The sequence below is a fragment of the Cryptomeria japonica genome, chromosome 7 (genome assembly GCF_030272615.1).
Source record: "Cryptomeria japonica chromosome 7, Sugi_1.0, whole genome shotgun sequence".
Classification (NCBI taxonomy): Eukaryota; Viridiplantae; Streptophyta; class Pinopsida; order Cupressales; family Cupressaceae; genus Cryptomeria; species Cryptomeria japonica.
The window spans coordinates 352942396-352950918 of record NC_081411.1 but is presented as its reverse complement, the minus strand read 5'-3'; positions in this window follow the sequence as shown (position 1 = coordinate 352950918).

The following is an 8523-nucleotide window of genomic DNA, read 5'->3' as shown; positions in this document are numbered from 1 at the left end:
TAGAATTTAATATTGATTTGTAATTATATTTTTCAACTTTCTATTTCCAAATTTAAAATAGCATAATAAAAAAAACCATAATGTGTTTATTGATACAAAGATGTTTATTGTTTATTTATACATGTTTGAGTCTCAAATCTATGTGATACATTTTAGAACCATATGATATAATTCATTCAATAGAAATACACATGTCGAGTCATTAATTCTTTTAAAATATAGCCATATGATACAATTCATTCAATAGTAATACACCAAATTCCAATCTGTGTGATTCTCCATACCAATTGCAAAAGTGAATACAAAGTTTCAGAACCCTTTGCAAATGACCCTGAATTCCCTTTTATAAAAACAAGAGAGCAACAACAACTATTGTGTGATTCTCCAATGTCCATGCAAATGTGAATACAAAGTTTTAGAAGTAGAACCCTTTGCAAAATTGCAAATGACCCTGAATTCCCTTTTATAGAAACAAGGGAGCAACAACAGCTTCAAGTCGAATTGCAAGTTTGCAACATGTGAACACTGAACATCAAAATCACAAACTCAACACATATTTATATGGCCATCACAGGTCGTATTAGCAATTTAACATCTGCTACATGTTTGATGTCTCCTGTTAAAAAAACAAAGTTCAAAATTAAATATTAATTCATGCCATGAAAAATTAAACATAGATAATAGCAGTGCCTAAAACCTACTAATCAGAAATAGAGAAATGCATAAATGTTAAAGCAAGGGAGAATTTGAGAATACAAATTTACTGGCTGAAGTTTTGCACTGTACATCATAGATTCATAGGCTGGATTAGCAAAATAGCAATAGCGAGTGCTGTTTTTTTCCTATTCATAAAATAGATTCATAGGCTGGATTAGTAAAATAGCATTAGCTAGTGCATCATAGATTCATAGGCTAGATAAGCAAAATAGTAAATAGAAAAAACATAAAACCTTGAAATTAAGAATAAAAGAAGAAAATTGTGCAATACATACTATGATTCTTAAGAATTATGTGCCAGTTTTTGTAGGGTGCTCCACTCTTCGTCTGACAGAAGGTCAATATTCTGTAAACTATGGAAAGTCAACTCCAACTTCATCAACATTCCATATTTATAAGATTTACTTGACATCACTGTTTCATCCAATACCGTATTTAGAGTTGTAAATGGTTGGATGAATTCCATAAAGCTTTTGGGAGTTGTGTCCTTTGGAAGCAAGTCTAAATCAGACTTCATTTTTATCTCCATGATTTTTTCGTAAGCTTAGTCTCCAGTGAATTTATTTGATGTGTCAACAGGCTTAGGAAAACCAAGTTTAATCAAATTATTTTTCATTTCTTGCAGCTTCACTATCTTTTTTCCACAACACTCCATAACTTTTGATGTTTCCCTTAGCTTCTGGCATTTTTGAATGATAGATGATGTCTTAATTGTGGCATCAATGTGGCTCTTAATTCCCTTGGATGCCAAGTAGCTGTCACTGGAACTATAGACTACTTTCAGAATCTTTTTTGCCATTTCCTCTTTTGAATAAACATGTGTGCTCTTCTCATAGTGCCCTTTGATTTTTATAAAAATTTGTCTCATACTTTTAGTCAATTGAAACCATTCACACAACTTCTCACTACTCTGCATTATTCGCCGCCAAATGTTTCCTTGTGTATACTTCATTGTATTATTCATATTATCTTTCAATCTATCCTCCAAAGTTTTTATTTTATCATTGGCATTGTGCAGGTCTTCTTTCATTTGTGCACATTTTTTTCTTTCTTCCTCTACTTCATCTTGCAAATGTTTTTCTTTTTCCTTCCCATGATCCAATAGGTCCTATAACTTTCTCATTTTTGCGGTAGCATACTCATAACTTTTGTATAATTTTTGAAAACTGGCTTTTTCCTCAACAATTTTTTTACCGCTTTTAGCCAGTTTTTCAATCAAGTCCTTCAATTTTGCATCCTTCTTCTCCTACTCTACAATTTCTACTGTAGAGCCCGAATTTTTAATCCTTTTCTGTAAATCATTGCACTTGCTATCTGCTACTTTCCTCCTTGATTTTTTCATTTTCCAAGTTTGCCTGTAACTTTTCTATTTGTTTCTCTAGTTTATTTTTTTCTCTATCCACCTTTAGCAGTGAAGTGTAGACCACTTCGTTAGTCCTTTTTGACACACTAATTTTGTCCACATTATGTACTTTGGAAAAATCCATTTGGAGGGTTCTAACTTGAAATTGAGAGGGATCTATCTGATTGTGTGGTGGATTTTTATCTTTAGATGTGTCCAGGGGCATAACAACCATGAACTCCATCATATCTTTCTGTGGGTCATATGTTGGAAATACCCTGTTCCTTGCAGGTTGTTCATTTACAACTTCAAACACATAATTCCTATGAAATGCTTTCTTTTTTTCTTTATTTGCGTTTGTTGTGTGTTTATATTTTTCATAGTAATCACAAAATTGAAAATATGGGCTTGCTGAAGCAAATGAATGTTTGAAAGGTGATATAGGAATCCCATAGGCTCCAGTTCCACTTATTCCTGTGGTTTTAACTAATGCTTGACCAGGATTACCAAAAACAGTTCATGATGCTGTCCCACTCCCACTTACACTTTCATGTGTAGTTTTCATATTCTTTTGAGGTGTGTGATCTGAAGTTGCAAATGATTGATTTGTAGTATCAGTAGCACTTGATATAGGATTCTCAATAGTATGAGATTGAGTATCTACCTCTAGTGGCCTCTTGCGAGAGATATTTTGTTGTTGCCCTTGTCCAACACCAAGACAACTAGTATCAGTAGTAGACCCCATGCCAACCCCACCAATCACAATGACACTTGACTGAACAATAATAGGAATACTATCCCTAGATTCCCCGCTAGTGGTAGTGGCACTTGATTCACCACCAATGGGAATACCATGATGTGGTGGTGGTTGTGGATTTGAACCTGAAAGAAATGAAGGTGGACCCTGAGGGTAATGAGTAGTACCTATCCCTGATGAATCTGAAGAATCAAGTCCAATGACTAGTTTATAAAGACCTTTTGATTTTGACTGTGATGAAAATTGTACTTGAAGTGGATACCAAATGCCATCTCCTCTGGCACCTAGACCACCACTTTCAAAACCCATTTTTTCCACAAGGTTTGCCCCTTTGCTATATTATTCTTTCATGGACTCATTGACTCCACCTGATATTTTCGGTATTGTAGTAGTTGTTGGAGGGGGCTCAACAACAACCTCATGCTCATCATCATCACCTTCAGTCCTGCCATGCTCCATTTCCCACAATTTGCTAAACTCTGCATCCTCGTCGATGCTCTCAAATTTTGCACTTGTCTTTGGTTCACCAAGATTCCTCCTCATAGTCCAAAAATCATTTATTTTGGTTTGAGTGAAATAATTCTCTTTACATTTGTGCAGAATTTATTTGGGAATAGATTTTTAGGTGGGTTAGTAGATTTTAGGTAGAAATTGTAGGACCTCCTATTTTGGATGCCCTGGCCCTCCTCTGTTGTCCTCTTTGTGTGCATTTGCAATGCCATAATTTGTGATGAAATTTCTTCTGTTAAAATGTTATTGTCAGCTACAATTTTCTCCATCTCTTTTTTAACCTCATCCCAGGAGTCCTTGTTTCTAATCTTTTCTAGCAATGGTCTACTTTCATGTTGACATAATGCTAAAGAGTTCCCATTTTTCTTAAGCCTTGCTTGAACTACACTGATTGGATCATACTACCAGAGACCCTCATCACCAAAGTTAAAAACTGTCAAGAAATCATGTGCCACAATGAATGCTTTTCTCTCAAATGTGAACCCTCCACATGAGAAAGGCAAGGAAGGAAATATGCTCTTCTTTTGCTGACCATGAAAGTGTCTATCTATGCTCTCCAATCGCCGTACATACTCTAATGCAAATACCCTCTCCGTCACATGTATTGGAAGTTTGTATGGTTTTACTGTTGATCCATAAAACCTTAACACAGTGAATTCTTCCATGACGAACCAATCAGCCAATTCTATTTGACTTCCGAGTTGAATGCAATCTCTACAAGACATAGGCAACCTAGGCATTGGAGTGCTTGTAATTTCATTATACATTGGTGCCAAAAAGAAGTCTACAAAATGGTTGTAGTTCTTTTTGTTATCATGCATCCTTATCTTTGGGGTCCAATCATATATTGGACACTCTATTCTCTTCCCAGTCTTCTCATCAATCTTATAGCTCACAATTTGAAGCTTTTTGGTCTCAAATATTGCATGATACTTGGATAGAAGGAGATAGCACAAGTAGGATGAGAACCTAAATGTCTTACAAGAACCTTTTTTGATCATTAGTAATTGTTTTTGCATGGATTTTACAATGTGCTCAATAAAATTATATCTTACTGGCTGACCTACAAAATGGATATTATAAATCATTTCAAGAAGGCTTACACCCATTTCCCTATCATTTTCCAATCCCAGGCAAAATGACAACAAGGAAATAGTATCCCCAACCCATAGAACAAAAATTTTAGAATCATAAGGAGGCTTATGATTCTAATCCAACACAATACCAATACCAATCTTTATTAGAGCTTTGATAAATGAATCTCTGCGACTTGGATCGAGACTCTCATAATTCCCTACCAACTTTTCAAGGTCAATTTGGATGTTTGAATTTTGGGCTTCAAATCCTAGGTTCAACAAATGAGAAAATTCTCCCTCGTTTATGGATAGAATTTCCTCTTTTGTATTTTGATTGACAATTGCTTTTTTAGCTTCATCATAATTTTTAGCGCAGACCATGACAAAATCAGGGCAACGGAATACTTCAAGTAACACCATGCTTCCCAATCCAAAATCCCACGATGCGATTTTATTTGTTTTTTGTTGTAACATTGGGTTGAAAATAGTAAATTTTGCCCTGGATGCATCTGCCGCCTTATTAGACAATGTATATCTAATATCTATGATATGCTTTTCACCATGGATAGTAGGGTCATAAATATCATGGTATTCATCGGTGAAACCTAGTGTTTTAACCAGTTCGGTTAGGTACATTTTGTTTTTCACTTGGCTTCTTGTTGAACTACTGTTTCCCATTGTCCCCATCACTATTATTGTTAATAATTCAAAATAATGCTAGATAAAAACCTGAAAATGCTAACCCTCAAATTGGACCACGGGGTTACCAAAAGCAAAAAAGGTGAGATGTAGGTGTTCTAGATTTTACCCGGAAATTGGAATTTCTATTTCACTAGATTGGTGCAGACAATCTTTGTTGCAACTTACATTCCTCAATCTAGTAGTTGTTTATGAATCTCCCTCGATTTACAGGTTTGTCCAAGAAATGAAAGACAATTATGATTTACTAGTCTCTTATTTTGAAAACTCTAAAAAGTAGAAAAGTAAAACCTAAATGGCAAAATATCAAGAATCATGTTGTAATTTTATTAATTACTATTAATAACTATTCGATGCCGAAGGACAAAACATTCATTACTTCAGTATAAATTCTGAGGACATTAAGAATCGTGTTGTAATTCTATTAATTATTATTAATAACTATTCGATGTCAAAGGACAAAGCATTCACTACTTTAGTATCAATTCTGAGGACATTAAATGTAATACGTTCAATTCCAGGCGAAGTTCTCCCAAATGTGTTCACTTCCCACATTCGGGTCGAAATCCACCCTAAGTCATTGATCTTTGCTCATCCAACGGACAAGGGACCAAGGTACCTGTTGTGACTTTGCGGGTCTGTTTTTTAAGTCTGTTTAATAATTTTAAACTTCCGTTCGAAAAAATGCTTTATAGACTTACTTATATTTAATTAAATTTAAAACGTTTCAATTCTGAGCAAAGTTCTCCCAAATGTGTTCACTTCCCACATTCGGGCCGAATTCCACCCTAAGTCGTTGATCTTTGCTCATCCAATGGACGATGGTACCTATTGTCAGTTGTCGTGGGTCCCATGACTTTTGCCAGTTTTCAGGCACATCACCATACTCGTGTCACTTTTTCGGGCAAAGTTCTCAGAAATCTGTTCACTTCCCACATTCGCCCCAAAATCCACCCTAAGTCGTTGATCTTTGTTCATCCAATGGTCGATGGTACCTATTTTAAGATGTAGTGGGTCCCACGACTTCTACCATTTTTCTGGCACGTCACCATAATCGTGTCACTTTTCGGGTTTGATGTTTAGTCTATTTAATCATTTTAAACCTCCGCCCGAAAAAAAGCTTTATAGACTTAATTATATTTAATAACATTTAAAATGTCCAATTCTGGGCGAAGTTCTCAGAAAGGTGTTCACTTCCCACATTCAGGCCGAAATCCACCCTAGTCGTTGATCTTTGTTCATCCAACGGTCGATGGTACCTATTTTAAGATGTAGTGGGTCCCACGACTTTTACCATTTTTCTGGCACGTCACCATACTCGTGTCACTTTTCCGGTTTGATTTTTAGTCTATTTAATCATTTTAAAATTCTGCCTGAAAAAGAGATTTATAGACTTAATTATATTTAGTTAAATTTAAAATGTCCAATTCCGGGTGAAGTTCTCAGAAAGGTGTTCACTTCCCATATTCAGGCCGAAATCCACCCTAGTCGTTGATCTTTGTTCATCCAACGGTCGATGGTCCCTGTTTTAAGATGAAGTGGGTCCCATGACTTCTGCCATTTTTTTGGCACGTCACCATACTCGTGTTACTTTTCGGGTCTATTTTTAAAGTCTACTTAATCATTTTAAAATTCCACCCAAAAAAGAGATTTATAGTCTATAGACTATAGACTTTAACTTAATTCTATTTAATTAAATTTAAAATGTTCAAATCTAGGCAATAGTTTGAGATAACTATTAAATATAATGTTAATATTATTTGTAAAAAATTTAAATTCAAAAATAGTATAAAACATGAAACTTAGTTTCTAGAATAAAACAAATAACTAAATAAAAATACAAATTTTGATATGCAATTTGAAAGGTAAAAGTGTAATATTAAAAAGAAAACATTCAATATTAAATCTAAAATATTAATTTAAAGTTTAACAAAATTCTTTGAAAAGATGTTTGCGATATATAATTTTCAAAAATAGTTTAAAAATATATATATATAATTTCAACATAAATTTAGTCTATTAATTTAAAAAAATGTGCAACTGCAGTCCTCAACCTGTTAAGGCGAGCAAATTTGGAAAGTACAAATGCCAAGGTGGCGATTAATTGTTGCACAAGGAGTTGTCTATGAGATGCCACACGAAAGGAGGAAGGGGAGGATGGCAGGAAATCTTTTTCCTGATCTCATGGCATTAATGTCTTATCGTGCACATTCATTACCTGACCTATAAGAGTTAAGATGGAGGCAAATTTTTTTACCTTTTGATCTATGTACCACTTTTTGCTTTGAAGCAGCTACAAAACAAATCTGTAGTTCGTAGAATCGTGCCTTCTATAAGACATTTTTTTCAAGAAGTGATTTTGAAATTGTAGGTGACAATGGAGGCCAATTTCACACTTTGAATAGACAAGAAGTTGGTGCCCTTTTTGGGCAAAGTATCTAATAAACAAATGCAAGGACTATTCAAGTTAAAGGAGGAGAAGTTGTGGGTGGCAGCTCAACTGATGCTTGCGGAGGAGGTGGCACATATCAGTCACCGGTATCGAACTAACATGGAGGTTTACTCTTTGATTATGGCGTGGGCCTATGAATTCGAACTGGAGGTGGAAAAGGTAAAACTCACATTGGTCAAATTGATTGATGGGGAGTTTTTGATTAACCTGGATTCAATCTTGGAGTGGGTGGTGCTAGGAGTTGGCATTCGAATTATGGAAGGGGACGACCAGGAGGAATTGCTTCCTTTTATTTGTGGCCTAGAGGATGAAATCAAATACCAGTGTTGTGAACAAGCCCGAGTGGGGTGGGAAGCGATGAAACTCTTTGTTAAATTAACGAGGGTGGATGAAGTCCTGAATGCTTTGCATGTGGTGGCAAGGATGGAGGTTGGTAGGGTAATGAGAGATAGGGCTAAAGAAGGAAGGGCCATACAGCTACTGGCAAGCTTGGAGGGTGACCCCGACTTTGGGTTCCTAAACTGCATTCCAAAAATGAAAGCTGAAGCAGCAAAAGGGAAAGCCAAAGCATCGACCTTCAAGGAGGGAAGGGGTTGGGAGGAGGCGACCCAAGGGGATAGTGAGACTAAGTGAGCGGCCTATCGGCAATGAACTAGTTTTTTTGTCTGCTTGCTATAAGCTATGGACAAATTTTGTATCTTGAAACTTTTCAATTAGTTGAATGAAAAAACCTTGACCGATAAACTTTTGTATCTTGCAACTTTTGAAATTTTGTATTTTGAATGACTATATAGTAATAGTATATATTTATAAAATTATAATCAACCATAATCAATGTACAAATAATTAATGGAACGAATTGAATTTTTTTTTATAGCATTACATAAAAAGATCACGGTATTAAATTTATTTCCATTGTTTAACAAATAATTGAAATAACGTAGCTCATATACAAAAATCATTTGAAAGA